This window comes from Macrobrachium rosenbergii, chromosome 55, assembly GCF_040412425.1.
Source record: "Macrobrachium rosenbergii isolate ZJJX-2024 chromosome 55, ASM4041242v1, whole genome shotgun sequence".
In the NCBI taxonomy this organism is placed as follows: domain Eukaryota; kingdom Metazoa; phylum Arthropoda; class Malacostraca; order Decapoda; family Palaemonidae; genus Macrobrachium; species Macrobrachium rosenbergii.
Genome location: NC_089795.1, coordinates 41,022,108 through 41,038,606, shown reverse-complemented (window position 1 = coordinate 41,038,606; position 16,499 = coordinate 41,022,108).

Sequence of the window (16,499 nt, the reverse complement as noted above, 5' to 3'; positions counted from 1 at the left end):
TATATATATATATATATATATATATATATACATATATATATATATACATATACATATATATATATATATATATATATATATATATATATATATATATATATATATATATATATATATATGTAGTCTCAACACCGTGAAACATAAAGGGCCTCTGTGGTATTCTTCTTTGACTTTCACAAATCTCCACTCATTTCCAGCCTTTCATCTCCTAGTTCTCATTCCAGTTAGTCTTCTCGTCTGCAATGAAATCATCGAGCATTTGCGTCACCTGACCGCATCTCTCGACAAGTTCCAAAACTGATCTATTTATCTTTTTTCACTGAAAATATTTCAGAACTCAATTTTCAGGGAAAATTCAGAGACAGTTCCCGGTGGCGAATTGGATCACATTGCCCTGATGGATTGCAAGTCTCGAAATGAAAGGATTCAATCCTATTTGTAGGATGAAGTTTTCATTTCCCTTTCTGGATGCTTGAGGAATGAGTAATGACATTTGCTACTCGAAAGGAAATATCTCGGCTTCCGTGAGAAGGAGTTTCTCTTCACAATCCTTAGTGACTTTTCTTTCTTTGTTTTGCGGTAAAGAGGTCACAGACCATAAACATATTTTCTGTAGTAAGAGGAAAATCTTTTGGAAAGCACCAGTTAGTGCTAATTAAACTGAAATGAGATTCTCATATAAAAAAATAATTCCTTGCTCACTTTTTTGAACGGTTAGTGAAATGAAGTTTATATTTACTCAAATTCACAAACCAAAATCATCTGGCTCTCCTGTTTTGATATTATATGTCACAACTAATCAGAAAATGCGGAACTTGACCTGGCTACTTTGTTCTTAAATTCAGTTAAGTGCATAATTATTAAAGATACTATAATCTTCACAAGGAAGAAACTAGTTATTACAATTACTATGATCTGAATGTTCAAAGTCCTGTAAACTCGTTTTTTTTTGAGCTGACGGAAAATATCCACAGCCGATGTCGTTGAAGCGAATCGAGATAAGCTACTCATGTTACTGCAAATAGTAATAATAACGAAGAAATTCAAAATGGTGCAATTATAAATTCTCCATCTGAAGGAGAATCGAGCAGGTTCTCGAAAGCTCTTGTTTGTATATATTTGCATGCTTTTATTTAACTTGACTTCTGTGTCTGTCTGTCCGTCTGTATGTCTGTTTGGGTCAAATCTAGTAACTCAATTTTCGACCTGTTCCCTTCGTCCGATGGACTTGGAATTTTGCTTGGTTACTCAGTCCTGGTGACAATAGAACCTTACATGATCAGTAGGTCAGCAGTGACCTCTAGTGACCCTACAGTGACCTTTCCCGGTATCTTAGGATCTATACGAAACAGATTTTTCACAACTTCTTTGACTCAGTAGAATCTATCTTCTACGTAACACCCCCCCTTCCCTCTTCCATCCCCCTCCCCCAGCATACACTCAGGTGTTAATTTAGCTGTGTCCTCCTCCCCCTTTCCCTCTTCTCTCTTCCATCCCCTTCCCCCAACCATTCCCCTCCCCTTCCAAAGCACACGATCAAGTGTTAATTTAGCTATGTCCTCTCCCACCCCTTCCCTCTTCCATCCCCTCGTCCAGCTCCTCCCCCTACGCCAGCACACAATCAAGTGTTAATTTAGCTGTGTCCTCCCCCTCCCCCTTCCAAAGCACACGATCAAGTGTTAATTTATCTGTGTCCTCCACCACCCTTTCCCTCTTCCATCCCCTCCCCTTCCCTCTTCAATCCCCTCCCCTCCCAGGACACGATCAAGTGTTAATTTAGCTGTGCCCTCCCCTTCCCTTCCCTCTTCCATCCCCTTACCCCACCCATCCCCTGCCCCACCCATTCCCTCCCCCTTCCAAAGCACACGATCAAGTGTTAATTTAGCTGAGTCCTTCACCACCCCTTCCCTCTTCCATCGCCTTCGCCCTCCCCCTCCCCAGCACACGATCAAGTGTTAATTTAGCTGTGTCCTCCCCCTTCCCTTCCCTCTTCCCTCCCCATTCCCCCACCCTCCCCTCCCTTCCCTTCCCTCCCACTCCCCAAGCACACGATCAAGTGTTAATTTGGTTGTGTCCTATACCTCCCCTTCCCGCTTCCATCCCCTCCTCCCCTCCCCTCCCCCTTCCAGAGCTTACGATCAAGTGTTAATTTTAGACATGTCCTCCCCTTCCATTGCCTCTTCCATCCACTCCCCTTCCCTCTTCCATCCCCTCCCCTCCCCAACCACTCGACCAAGTGTTAATTTACCTGTGTCCTCCACCCCCCTTCTCCTTCACTCTCCTCTTCCCCTCCCCTTCACTCTCCTCTCCCCCTCCATCTTCCATCCCCTTCCTTTCCGTGCTCCCCTTCCAGAGCACATGATCAGGTGCTATTTAGCCGTGTCCTCCCCTCCCCTTCTCTTTCACCTCCTTCCCCTTCCCACCTCTTCCATCCCCTCCCTTCTTCTTCCCCCTCCTCCCATGTCCCCCTTCCCATCACCTTGCTCCCCCTCCCCCTTCCTTCTTCCCTCCCGTCTTTCTCCCACTTCCCCCTACCCCTTCCCCTTCCCCCTCCCCGTAAACGGATATCAATTTCGTTAACTACAATCATAAATCGGTTATAGTTTCTGTCAAAACTAAAAAGTATAAAATAAAAAAAATTAAACACGCTTTTCTTAAAATGGACTAAAAGGTAAAAAAATAATTTTTTGAGACACACTAGGATTTTCTTACAATTAATCATGTCTACAAAAATAAAAGCGTGGGCCCCAAACATGGAAGGAAATGCTACAGGGAAAGAAATAGATTTTTTAAAAATTTCTTGTGGCATTTCCTTCCATGTTTGGGAGCGCGCTTTTATTTTTGTAGACATGATTAATTGTACGAAAATCCTGGTGTGTCTCAAAAAATATTTTTGTTACTTTCTAATGCATTTTAATAAAAGCTTGTTTTAATTTGTTTAATATTTTTTAAACATATATTTACAATTACACCATTGTGGATTTCTTTACCGTTCTAGTGAGTTATGAATATTATGAGATTTTTTATGAATAGTGAAAATAACAATAATTATGATGGTATATTTATGGTGGTATATGAGGATTTCCATCAGCTGTTTGTCAGGAAATAGATTTCTCCCATATTATTTCCATACGTAAGATAAAAAAAAGAAGAAGAGGGTTTGATACAGAATCCCAATTCAGATAGATATGAAATCCACCATTTGATCTCCTTTTCCTTGACAATGATATTTTGGGATGTGACTGTGCATCAGATGTTACCTGTTCCTGTTCGACGACAGATTTTTCTCTCTCGACCGAACGCATCTGTGTTCTTTTGCATAAATTTTATTTGCATTTCATAGCTCGAACCTCTAAAATAGCAGAAGCAAAATCGTTGCTTCAGTCTCTATTTTATTTAGCTTCTGTCTTAAATTTAGAATAATTATTGAAGGGATTCCATATCATTTTTACTTTAATGCTGGATATTTCAGGGTTTTAGCTCCTTAAGGAGGTAGTGCCGTCAGTGCACCTCGTACGGTGCACTGTAGGCGTTACTTAGGATTCTTTGGAGTGTTCCTTCGGCCTCTAACTGCAATCCCTTTTATTCATTTTACAGTACCCCCGTTCATATTCTCTTTCTTGCATCTTACTTTCCACCTTCTCCTAACAACTGATTCAATGTGCAACTGCGAGGTTTTTCTCCAGTTACATCTTTAAACCTATTTTTGCTGTCATTTTCCGTTTCAGCACTGAACGACCTCACATGTCCCAGCGCTTGGCCTTTGGCCTAAATTCTATATTCTATTCTATTCTATTCTATTCAGGAATTTAGAACCGAACGGCCTTCTAAAATTATTCTTTTGAAAAGGGTTTTCCTGGTTATTTTCTCTATTCAATTTTCCCCTCTTTCCCTCTATCTCTTCATTGCTGTAGGCGATTCCTTTTGATCCGTCAAATGTATATATGAAAAAAGGAGTCCAGCTGCTCCGCATTTATTTTAAAGTAGAGCTCCAGCTTTATTTTTAACCTTCGTGGCTGATGTCCACTTTTTCTTCTTCATTTTGGTTCTTGCATCGGAATATGACACGCTTTTTCAGAGTATGTCTATGTATTTAGCTATCTGTCTACCTACCTATCTATCTATCTGTCTATATATTTTTTAAATAAATAAACATATATGTATGTATACATAGATGTATATACATATACTCTTTTTATATGCAGATCTACCTATCTATCCATCTGTCTATCTAACTGTCTAACTATCTCTCTGCATACATACAGTACATACATTATACATACACACACACATATATATATATATATATATATATATATATATATATATATATATATATATATATATATATATATATATACATATATATATATATATATATATATATATATATATATATATATGTATATATATATATATATATATATATATATGACTTAGAATGAAGTAATTTTCCTTATATTCCGAGATTCGAACTCAGGTTAGTGAGAGCAATGTAAACGCCTATAACTAACGAAGTCCCACGAGGGATAAAAATTCCTTTCAGCCTATATGAACAAGAATCAGTCGAATTCAGATGTTTTAGGTAGCATTAGAACTGGAATGGACTCACGCTCACTCTGTTAACACAACGTTGGGTTCATGAATTTAATTCTGACTGTCAATAAAGTGAATTGAATTAACTTTGGGGAGCTCTCCTTCAAACTTCTTGATTTTATACATGTTCTGCTGTATTTTGATTACGTTGAGAATTGATAGTGTACATACTGCTCTCTGTGGTGAAGGCCTCAAGAAATACAAGGATTTTGTTGAATTATGCATAGTTGCAATGTGAGGTTAATCCCAACACGTAAATATCGTAATACATTCAATTCAGGAACCTATTGTTCCATTAAATCGCACATTCGCACGGAGACGTAAAGTGATAATCTTAATCTTCTTTTCTCATCGAATTAAATCCATTTTATTCTCGTAGCGAGAAAAAAAAAACAGAGGGTGAAATTGCGAAAGGCTCCGAGAAAATTCGTTCTCGTCAGATTTTTAGAATATTTCTGACGTCATTTCCCGCCCAGTTTTACGATCGTTCCAATATTTCATACAACGTCCATTACTCTACAGTCTGATCCAATAAACTTCTGGATATTTCTCTTCCCCTCGCGATACAGAGGGGCCGTCCTCTGTGTTTCCCAATTTTCACCCCTACGACAGTCATGAAGGCCCGAAGAGGAGGAGGCGTCCCTCTTCCAATGTTTTCCGTCGTGTTCTCTGCAGTTATTTAGGGGATTTTGATATAAGGCTTCAGGTAGGCCCAAGGTCTAAAGGTATTCTTTAGACCCTGGGTAGGCCCTCCAGCCCTCGCCTCTGCTTCGTTGTTCGTTTCGTGAAGTAAGCGTCTTCACCTTCATGGTGATAAATAAACAGCGTTCTCGCGAGGGAGGTTGATATGCTTATTATTTATAGCACACTGATTGATTTATGGTTACTAAAACTGGCGTCACAACATCTAATTTACAGCACATCTTTTCACAAATACTGGTAAGCCGTTGTCACCTTACGTGGCTAAGTTTGAAATGGAGTATCTTCCGTTTGAAATGGAGTATCTTTCGTTTGAAATGGGGTATCTTCCGTTTGGAATGGAGGATCTTTCGTTTGAAACGGAGTATCTTCCGTTTGGAATGGAGTATCTCTCGCTGAAACGGACGGTTAAGGATTCCATAACATTTTCAGTGTGGTGTACCCTGTTTGGATATACTCATAAAGGCATTCGGCAAAATGAAAAGGCCTTTAATATCAAAGAAACTTGTTTTGCATCTTGTCAATTGGGTTTCTTATCAGTTGCGACAAAGTTACAAAATTTCTTGGTAATATACAACAGCAATACTATAATTTTATAATGGAAAGCTCATTCTTAGTGCGGTTTAGGGTATACACACATATATATATACTATATATATATTATACTGTATAATACATATATAAATAAATGTATATATATAGATTTATTATAATACATACATACATACATATATATATATATATATATATATATATATATATATATATATATATATATATATATATATATATATATATATATATATTATATATATATATATATATGTGTGTGTGTGTGTGTGTGTGTCATCTTACTCCTAAATAATCTTTTTTCATTTTCATTTGCGGTACATGATTTGTTTTCCCGTAGAGGACACTTTAAGAAAGAAAAAAAATTATATTAAAGGTACATCACAGATAATTAGCTTAATTTGCCCATGAAAAAACAAACTTTCTTTTCCACAGAATTCATAAAATGTTAATTTCGAAGGAAGAAAAATACGAGCAGAAACGACAATGAAACCAACTCCTTCAACCAAGACTTAGCGTTTCCTTTTACAAAGACTCCTCTGAATCAGGGAAATGGGATCCGGTTCACCAGCTGAGACTGTAAATGTCCGTTTTCTGAACGTCCAAGGTGAAAGGAATTTCCATTAAACGCGGATACTCTTAGAAAGGAAAGAGAAAAGAATCAAGAAATAGGGTCACATGCTGTGAAATCCCAGAGGTGACATTTTAAAACTAGCGCAGGTGTTTTTGTATACGTGTTTGTAGGTCCAGTGACGAAAAACTACTCACTGAGACCGAGATTTAGCTAACACGTGTCTGTGATTAAAAAATTACTGGAATATGAACAACCACCTCTTTGAATTCACTCTAATTCACTTAGACATAATATTCCTTTTGTAGACGCAAGACGTTTAACTCTTCTAACGTGAGCAGTTCATCGTTGAAATGATATCAGTCAGCTTTTAGTTTTGTGTAAAAGAAAACTATTGAGATGGCTTTGTCTGTCCGTCCGCGCTTTTTCTGTCCGCCCTCAGATCTTAAAAACTACTGAGGCTAGAGGGCAGCAGATTGATGTTGATCATCCACCCTCCAATCATCAAACATACGAAATTGCAGCGCTCTAGCCTCAGTAGGTTTTATTTTATCTAAAGTTAAACATTAACCATGATCGTAAGTCTGGCACCGCTATAGGTGCCAACAACACAGGCCACCACCGGGCTGCCGCTGAAAGTTTCAAGGGCCACGGCTTAGAGTTTCATGGGCCGTGGGAGAGAGTTTCATACAGCATTATATGCTGTACAGAAAACTCGATTGCGTCGAAGAAACTTCGGCACATTTTTTACTTGTTAAATTCCTCTAAGATGGGTACCATGCTCTCGTTAAAACTGAGGATTATCTTGAAGATATACTATGAAAAATAGATAATCTTGGTTTCGTTCTTAGAAATCTCTTGTTGCTGAAGATATTTATGTGATTATTTCAAGAAAAGCTTCTGTGAAAATAGATTCCATTGCTGCAACATAATAATCTACTAAAGCACTGCTGAGCAGTTTAAAATAAAACTACTTGTACCTAACAGAAAGGCTGAAAAAGTCTAATAAATTCCTTTAAAGAGCATAAGAGTCTGGGTACCTCAGAAATATGTACTACTTGAACTTTCCTCTCTTATACAGACTGACCTCGTAGGGGGTTAGTGCCGTGACATTGCACCTCACGTGGTGCACTGTAGGCATTATTTAAGGTTCTCTGTAGCGTTCTATCGGCCCCTTGCTGCAACCTCTTCCATTCCTTTTACTGTACATCCGTTCATATTATCTTTCTTTCCCTTGTTACACCTTTCAAACTTTACTATATGCAACATTTATGGGTACACGTTTTTCCTCTGACTGAAGTATTTACAAATCGTGTTCAGACGCGAAGGATTTTTTTTACCTTATTTCCTAGGCTTTTAGTAAATGAACTGTTTTCAGTGAATTTCCGTAACGAACAAAATTCTCCTCATTGCACCCTTCTAAACAAATCCACCTCTCTTTCAATTCTGTAGACTTATCGACACTTGATACTTCTCCATAATTCCTTTCCTTCACAAGACGTCATCTCCCTTCCCACGGCCACGAGACGGAAGCTGTTTGTGTCTTTCCTCCTTGGCCATTTCACAATAAAGCTAGAGTTGCTCTCATCAGGCTGCCCACTCCTCCAGCGGTCTTGCAATTAATTTCTGCTTTAGAAGGTTTCCCCGCTCACTAAGCCCCGCTTACTCCCCTACTACTTCTCCCAGCCACCCCAGCGACCCCAACGCCACTACCTTTGTCTCCTGCAGGAGTTGGGAGCACTTACTGGTAGTCCTGAAAGACTTGAGAAGCTTAATTACTCCTGCTATGTTTGATGTCCGGGGCAATTTCGATCGTCGTGGCGAAAGCTTCGCCGTTTTCGTCGTTCTGATTCGTAGCAATAGATGATAAATATAGGTAATTAAGTATTCTGCCTGCTCTCTCTCTCTTCTGCCTCTCTCTCTCTCTCTCTCTCTCTCTCTCTCTCTCTCTCTCATTGTTTTAGTTTCCGTTGGTTCTGTGACTCTAATAATTGCTATAGTAGGCGTCAGCTGATCTGCCATCGGAATATTGCTTCATTAACAATTTGTCTTGGCAACACTGCCCATAATATCGCCTGCTCTTATTCGAATGTAATCAAATAGACTTTGAATTCATACTAAAACACTTATTTACTCGTATATGGAAGACACAGGATTGCGCACAAAAAGAGCAAAAATAACTTTAATGATAAGTATGTTATTTTGAGTACTAAAGATGTACCGGGTTATAGCGATATAAATGGTACGTTCCGGTAAGAAATTTTGTTGAACGTATACGAACAACCAAGGAAGGCGGAGGGCTGCGGGAAATGATCGAACCGGACTATCGGAGACAGAACTTCAGCTGAAACTGAACTGATATCGCTTTTATCCCATTGTGTCAGTCACCTTCTAGTCCGAATTTTGCATACCTGTTATTGTCTTTCTTCTATGCTGATCTCAAAGGTAACTCTCCATATTTTACTTGTTAAATGAAATGAAGTAGAAATCACATCATAAGAATTAAACGGGTTAGACCTATAAATGCACTCGGAGGGGCGGGAAATGCGACAGTAGCTCTTTAATACTGATGCGAGAGCTTTACAGAACAGGCCATTGACGAAGCCGGGCTGTATTTTATGGAAACCAAGAGTTTGTCGATGTACAAAATATTGCAAAAAGGCTGATTTAAAATGAAAACGGATATATTATCAATGTGCTTATCCTATATTAGCCTTATGAAGCTAAGCATTCAAAATGCTTTCTCAGTCACGCTGAAAGAAGCACATAGTTGTATCTGAAATGCTTTTCTGCCGTTTCTCACATTCTGCAACTGACTGGTTACTAACGCAGAAAACTTTATAAACATCACTAGGCTCTGATTTCGAATATCGGTCTTATTTTTATTTTTAACAGACCATAGACATTATTAGTGGGCAAGATTGGTGTGAGGTAAATTCAGTATAGGCCTACGTACAAGAATTAATTCCCCCTTCTCTGTTACTAAATACAGCAACAGCTTAAGATCACTGAAAAGTATTTGTTGATCAAAATAAGGGGAGTTAACAAATTTTATTACTTGATGCGCATTTAGAGATGTGTTTTACTATGGTGTGCCGATTTTACTTCGAACTGGATAACAATAATGATGGATAGATGATAAGTAATAAGGAAAAGCTCAAACCATCTGAAAATATTACGCACTTTTCGGTGGACAGTAACTTATGGGAGGGTAGGGTATATTATTTAATGTTAACATTTTTTATATTAATAGTACTGAATTTCGTCAATCAACAATTAAAAAAAATATAGGCCTAGTCCTATACGATGCTTTAAGACAATGGGATCGTGGTCATTATATATGTCTTCCTCTCCATTCGTTTGTTATTTCTCTCTGCATTCGTTTGTTTCTCTCATAGCTTTCGTTCGTTATTCTCTCTCGTGTCCTTCCCAAGGTCCTTAGACCTTGATCCTTCCTCTACCAAATGTCTCTCATCTGCCTGCGGGAAGTCCGTCCCACAGTGTTGCCATGACCAGCTGTCAATGAGTGTTAATTTTTCAAGGACTGAGGAGCTGAAATGGAGTGAAGTATTAGCAGTTCGGTGGTCGTCCACCAGGGCGGAGCTGCTGAGCCATGCAGTTACTGTTAGTCTGTTACGAACTTACGGCCATCTTGAAAGCGCGGTAACCGTACAAATTGAACAGTGGTCTTGTGCGATTGCGGTTTTTTTCGTCCCCCAGCTCATTACTGTACAATGCTCAGCTTGTAATAGCCAAAATGGGCTCAGGAATTCTTCAAGAGAAGATGGAATAACATTTCACAGGTAAACAAAACATAATGAAACCGATTTACCCATAATATTGTGCTTAGTCCGAGAAATGTTTTGTTAGCTGTAGATACGCTTTCTCTGTCAACATGTGTTACATTTTCAGCACATTTAATGTGGCACGTAAATGCAATGATGACTTCAGTTTTGAAACTGCAACATCATTAATCCTACAGCATATATGCTACAACATAAAGAGCGAAAACGATCTTGCTTAGTAGGGGTAGGCCTATAGGCACGGTATAGGTTACTGGTTGTGTCCACATTTCCTTTTAAACATGTCACTGTGAGAGTAATTCAGGACTGCTTAACCAAACCTTAGAAAGCCACTTCTTGTTACTCTGTTCAAAGTGAGAAATATTTGTATTTTTTTCTTATGCGCAACAAATCTTGGCTTAATATAGGTTTTCCCGTAGGTTGGCAATATAGCAGAGCACTGTAGTTTGGTAGCCTAGGCTAGGCTTATGCTCTCAAACTATTTGTATGGTAAAATGTTATATCACATAAAATTATTTTAAAAACCTTATTTTAATTACAACTTAATTTCCAATGAATGAAAATAACTTCCGTGTGATAAAAGTTATCGAATCATCATTCTAAGGAAAAAAAATAGGCTATATGGATAGTAACACAAAGGAAAAGAATCTTGGCCATGCAAGCGCTAGGCCGATACTAATTGATTTGGCAGCTATTTTCATAGTTTTGTCCTTTTTAAATTACAATATTTCTCCAGATTATTTCACCTTTAACAATTCTCTCTAAGCACCATTCCAAATTTAGGCTTAGGGGGTGAGTTTAGGTAAAGTGGGGTTGCGCATAGGCTTAGTGAGGGGTGTGTTTTAAGTTTAGTGAGGGTGTGTTTAGATTTAGTGGGGTTGAGTTTAGGTATATTGGGTTGCAATTAGGTTTAGTGGTGGGTGTGTTAAGGTTTTGTGGGTGCTGTGTGTTTAGGTTTAGTGGGGATGTGTTTAGGTTTAGTGGAGGGCTGGTTATGTTTAGTGGAGGATGTGTTTAGGTTTGGTGGGAGGGGTGTTTAGGTTTAGTGGAGGGTGCATTTAGGTTTAGTGGGGGTGTGTTTAGGTTTAGTTGGGGAATGTATTTAGGTTTAGTGAGGTATGTTTTGATCTAGGGGGTATTTAGGTTTAGTGGGGCGTGTTTAGGTTTAGTTGGGGATGTGTTTAGGTTCAGTGGGAGTGTGTTTAGCTTTGGTGGGAGAGGTGTTTAGTGGGGATGTGTTCTGGTTTAGTAGGGGTGTGTTTACATTTAGTGGGGGATGTGTTTAGGTTTAGTGGGGGTGCTTTGCTTTAGTGGGGATGTGCTTAGGTTTAGTGGGGGTGTTTCTGTTAAGTAGGGGGTGTGTTTAGGTTTGGTGGAGAGGTGTTTAGGTTTAGTGGATGGTGTGTTTAGGTTTAATGGGGGTTTGTTCTGGTTTAGTAGGGGTGTGTTTAGGTTTAGTTGGGGGATGTGTTTAGGTTTAGGGTGGTATGTTTTGTTTTAGTGGGGGTGTGTTTAGGTTTAGTGGGGGTGTGTTTTAGGTTTAGTGGAGGTGTTTCAGTTAAGTAGGGGGATGTGTTTAGGTTTAGTGGGGGTGTGTTTTGTTTTAGTGGGTGTGTGCTTAGCTTTAGTCGGGGTGTTTCAGTTAAGTAAGTGGATGTGTTTAGGTTTAGTGAGGGGTGAGTTTTGATTTAGGGGGTGTTTAGGTTTAGTGATGGGTGTGTTTAGGTTTAGTGGGGATGTGTTTGGGTTTAGTGGGGGCATTTTGGTTTAGTGGGGCATTTTTGGTTTAGTGGGGTGTTTCTGTTAAGTAGGGGTTTGTGTTTAGGTTTTAGTGGGGTGTGTTTTGGGTTTAGGGGATGGTTTTGTTTGGCTTATCAGGGACATGTTAATCAAAACCACACCATGTTTTACTTCCTTTCTAAGACTGTCATTCAGAGTATTCCCGGGCAATGCTGAGGGTATATATATATATATTATATATATATATATATATATATATATATATATATATATATATATATATATATATATTTATATATATATATATATATATATATATATATATATATATATATATATATATATATTTGTGTATGTATATGTATATATATATATATATATATATATATATATATATATATATATATATATATATATATATATATAATGCAAGTGTGAATTGATAACCTTTATAACCTTTGATCGAGATTTCTAAATATATATATATATATATATAATGCAAGTGAATTGATAACCTTTATAACCTTACGATCGAGATTTGTAAATCTATGTATTTTCACCCCTTCGTAGGTCAGTCCTTGGAATAGGACCGCTGGGTAACTGAGTTAGAGTTTTTTCCGCTGCAAGACGTTAGTCCCATCCACGACGGTGAGTACTGATCCTTTTTAGGTTCTGTAGCTTACAAAACACGATTCTCCTTTACTTTAACAGATGTTTATTTTTGTATAGCTTTCATTTATTTAGATCATATTGAGCATTTTTGTGTGTATGTATAGTTTATATGTATTTACAGACATGATTAGTATATATATGTATTTCTAGATACTTCTTATATGAAACTCCTTTTAAACTATCGTTTTAGTTTCCTGTTTAATTTTATTATGGCGTCAGTAACCTAGATGTTATGACACCGGTTTTAATTGCCACAAATCAATCGGTAATTTACTTCAATGCATGTCTGTCAGCATTCGACAGCATGGAATATATATGTCTTTAAAAATGATGATATTCGTTGTGTGTAAGAGAGAGAGGCACAGAAAAGTTATGTTGTTAATAAAGTTTATAGCTTCAGTCAAATAAAAAAAACTGCTAGTTCTCCCCATTTTAATATCAAACGCCTAACTCTCCCCATTTAATATCAGGACCCAAAACACGCCGAACCGATTTTTCGCGACCGAACCTTCGGGTCAAATACTTCGTTGTTATCGTTTGCAAGATGCAAAGCGCAAGCACAAGCACAAGCAGCAGGAGCAGCAGCAACAGCAGCAGCATCAGCTATGAGCGTGCGAACTTTGTTACCGTTGAAGTTGCTGCCTATTGGATAACGGCCCAAAGTTTAGTCATACCAGCAGCAGCTCGGAGCGTCGTCAATGGAATGTTTTGGAATTGGTTATCGTTTTTATCTTTTAATAGGGCGGCGTCAGATTTTGGTGGGATGTTTCTATAAATAGAGCGGTCTTGGCTTTATACCTGCAGCCCATTTCATTCCTTTTACTGCCCCTCCGTTCATATTATCTTTCTTCCATCTTACTTTCCACCCGTTCATATTATATCTCTTCCATCTTATTTGCAATTGCGAGGCTTTCCACCTGTTACATCTTTGAAACCTTTAATTTCGATTTCCCTTTCAGCGCTGAATGACCCTTGGCCTAAATTTTATATTCCAATTCCAGTTGGCTTTATACCTGGAGTTATGACGTCGCTTGAGAGGAAGGGGTTGTTTTGATTGAAAGCTTTCTTAAAATGGACATATTTTTTTTCTCTTGTACGCAACCTTTTTTTTTCATCTGTTATTTAGTGTCGTTTAAGTATTAAGTTGCTCTTCTTAAGCTTTCATTTTGGAAAGTCATGCTTTCGGATAAGTTTCAGATTCAGGAAGATATCTCTCTCTCTCTCTCTCTCTCTCTCTCTCTCTCTCTCTCTCTCTCTCTCTATATATATATATATATATATATATATATATATATATATATATATATATATATAACTACTAACAAAGAAAGGTCTTATTTAGGCCAGGCTTGAATAAAACAAAATGGGAAAAATAAGATAGAGAGAAGAAGAATGGAATTTATCCTCGAAGGAAGTAATGGACGCGTTTCTTCAAAAAAAAAAAAAAGAATACGAATCAAAGAACGTAGAAACAGAAAGAGAATTCCTAAGCTTGGCACTTATTACCGATTTCCATGGTGCAATTGTGAGAAGAGGCGGCCTGACAGGTTTTACAAAGAGGAACTTTGCCCTCGAGCGTAGGAACACTGACCAAAACCGCACCTGTAGAGGAGATAGACCGAGGAGCCACCTTGGAGCAGGAAAAAAATTTCAAGACGGATTGATTGATCGTAAATTATATGGTTACCGTAGTGGAGTAGTGCCTTCAATGCACCTCACACGCAGTGCAGTTTAGGCATTATTTCAGGTTCTTTGCAGCGTCCCTTCGGCCCCTAGCTGCAACGCCTTTCATCCCTCTTACTGTACCTCCTTTCATATTCTTTCTTCCATCTTACTTTCCACCCTCTTGTAACAGTTGTTTCATAGTGCAACTGCGAGGTTATCCTGTTACACCTTTGTAACCTTTTACTCCCAGTTTTCCTTTTGGCGCTAAATGACCTCGTAGGTCCCAGCGCTTGGCCTGCGCCCTGAATTGTATATTGTAATGTACTCTCTCTAAATTATCTGGTGCTACAACTACAATAAAAGAGATGAAGTGAAGGTGAGATTTGCCTTTGATGCAATCCAGCCGAGGAGGTAGAGAAGAGATGAAGCAACCCTTAATTATGAGAGCTGTATTTCAGCAGGTAGAATAAGGATTACATACAGCTGTGTGCTAGACTGTGTCTTTATCCCTCTTACCTAGAGGGTAATGTATTACCTCTCTCTCTCTCTCTCTCTCTCTCTCTCTGCAGGCTTTTGTGTAATTTCACTCTGGTTAGTTAATACGTGAGTATATCAATGGTACGGTGAAATCTGAATACGATATTTACCTTACCTTCATTTTAATCAGCATGTGCTCACATTATTCAGGGGATAATCATCTTCTTCCCATGAACATCATGGTTAGACGAAGGAAAGATTTATGATTATTAATGACGTCATTTATTTTCAATAACTAAATCTCTAATGACAGACTTCGTTGAATCATATGGTTAAAAGATATATTCGGTTGATTTAGCAGTTGAATTCCCCCGTAGAGAAGATAGCGGAATGGCATTGCATCTCGGGGAATGCACTCGTGGACAAAGAACGTAACATTGTATCTTTACTGCAGAGGCACCCCACATTCCTTTTGTGCCATAAAGGAAGATATTTGATTTCCTCTGCGACATGAGGGCTGAAAAGTCGATTGTCATATGATCTTTCGTTTCCATTACATTCTCATGTCCATCAAAACTATTTTCGTATGCTGTGACGTCAGAGAACGTTCTAGAATTAAATGAGAACAACAATGATGCTTTAGAAGGAGAAGAATGTCTCTGTTATTGTTATGGAAGGTCTTTTTACTGAATGTAATTATCAGTCGGAGACGGTTTTCATTTCGTCTCGCGAGAATGTAGTATCAAATTTAGTGTCACTAATGGCTTTAAAACGCTATTTATAGTTATAACTTGCTTCAGTAATTATCAGACACAAAATAAGTTGATTGAAAGATTCTCAAAAAAAAAAACCCTTGCCAATTTATCAAATACATCATACACGTGTACCAAAAAAAAAAAATTCTGCTTGCCAGTATGATTTACTTGCAGAGAGAGAAAAAAAAATTCTGCTCGCCACTATATCATGTATGAGCCCATATATCCGTCCTCGTATTTTTTGAGTGGAATTCAATATTGCAAAGATAAATCTACACCATCGAGCTCTATGAGAGTGAATTTGGGCTGGCCATCACTCGCTCCTCGAGAATGAGGACCGGTACGAGATATTGGGGTGTTTGACTGGAGGGGTTAAGATGGATTGTAATATTCTGTAAACGTCAGATAAGAGGTGCTTCAGTGTATTTCATTTTTCATATTTCAGAATATGTAAAATAGAGTGAGTTGAGAGTTCAAGAAAAACTAACTCGGGTGAAATCAGAATGAATTCAGTTGCATGCTCTCTCTCTCTCTCTCTCTCTCTCTCTCTCTCTCTCTCTCTCTCTCTCTCTCTCTCTCTCTCTCTCTATATATATATATATATATATATATATATATATATATATATATAGAGAGAGAAGAGAAAGAAGATAGATAGAAAGAGGACCCAACTAGGGACAACAAGCTTAGAAGATACCAGAGACAGCATATGCAAAACGATTTGAGACTCAGTTTTATTATCTCGCTTGCGGACATTATGGAAGTTTAAGATTTGTATTTCTTATATTACTAGGAGCTTTATCTTGGCTACAGCAAAAATGTGTAATAGTTTATCGAGTGCAGTTGTGGAATCTTCTGCTCTCCAGATGTTTAAGCGAGGAGCAAGTTCATTCCTGCTCTCTGCTGCTGAATTCATATTTATTTTTGATCACCTTTTGCTGTAACTTGTCT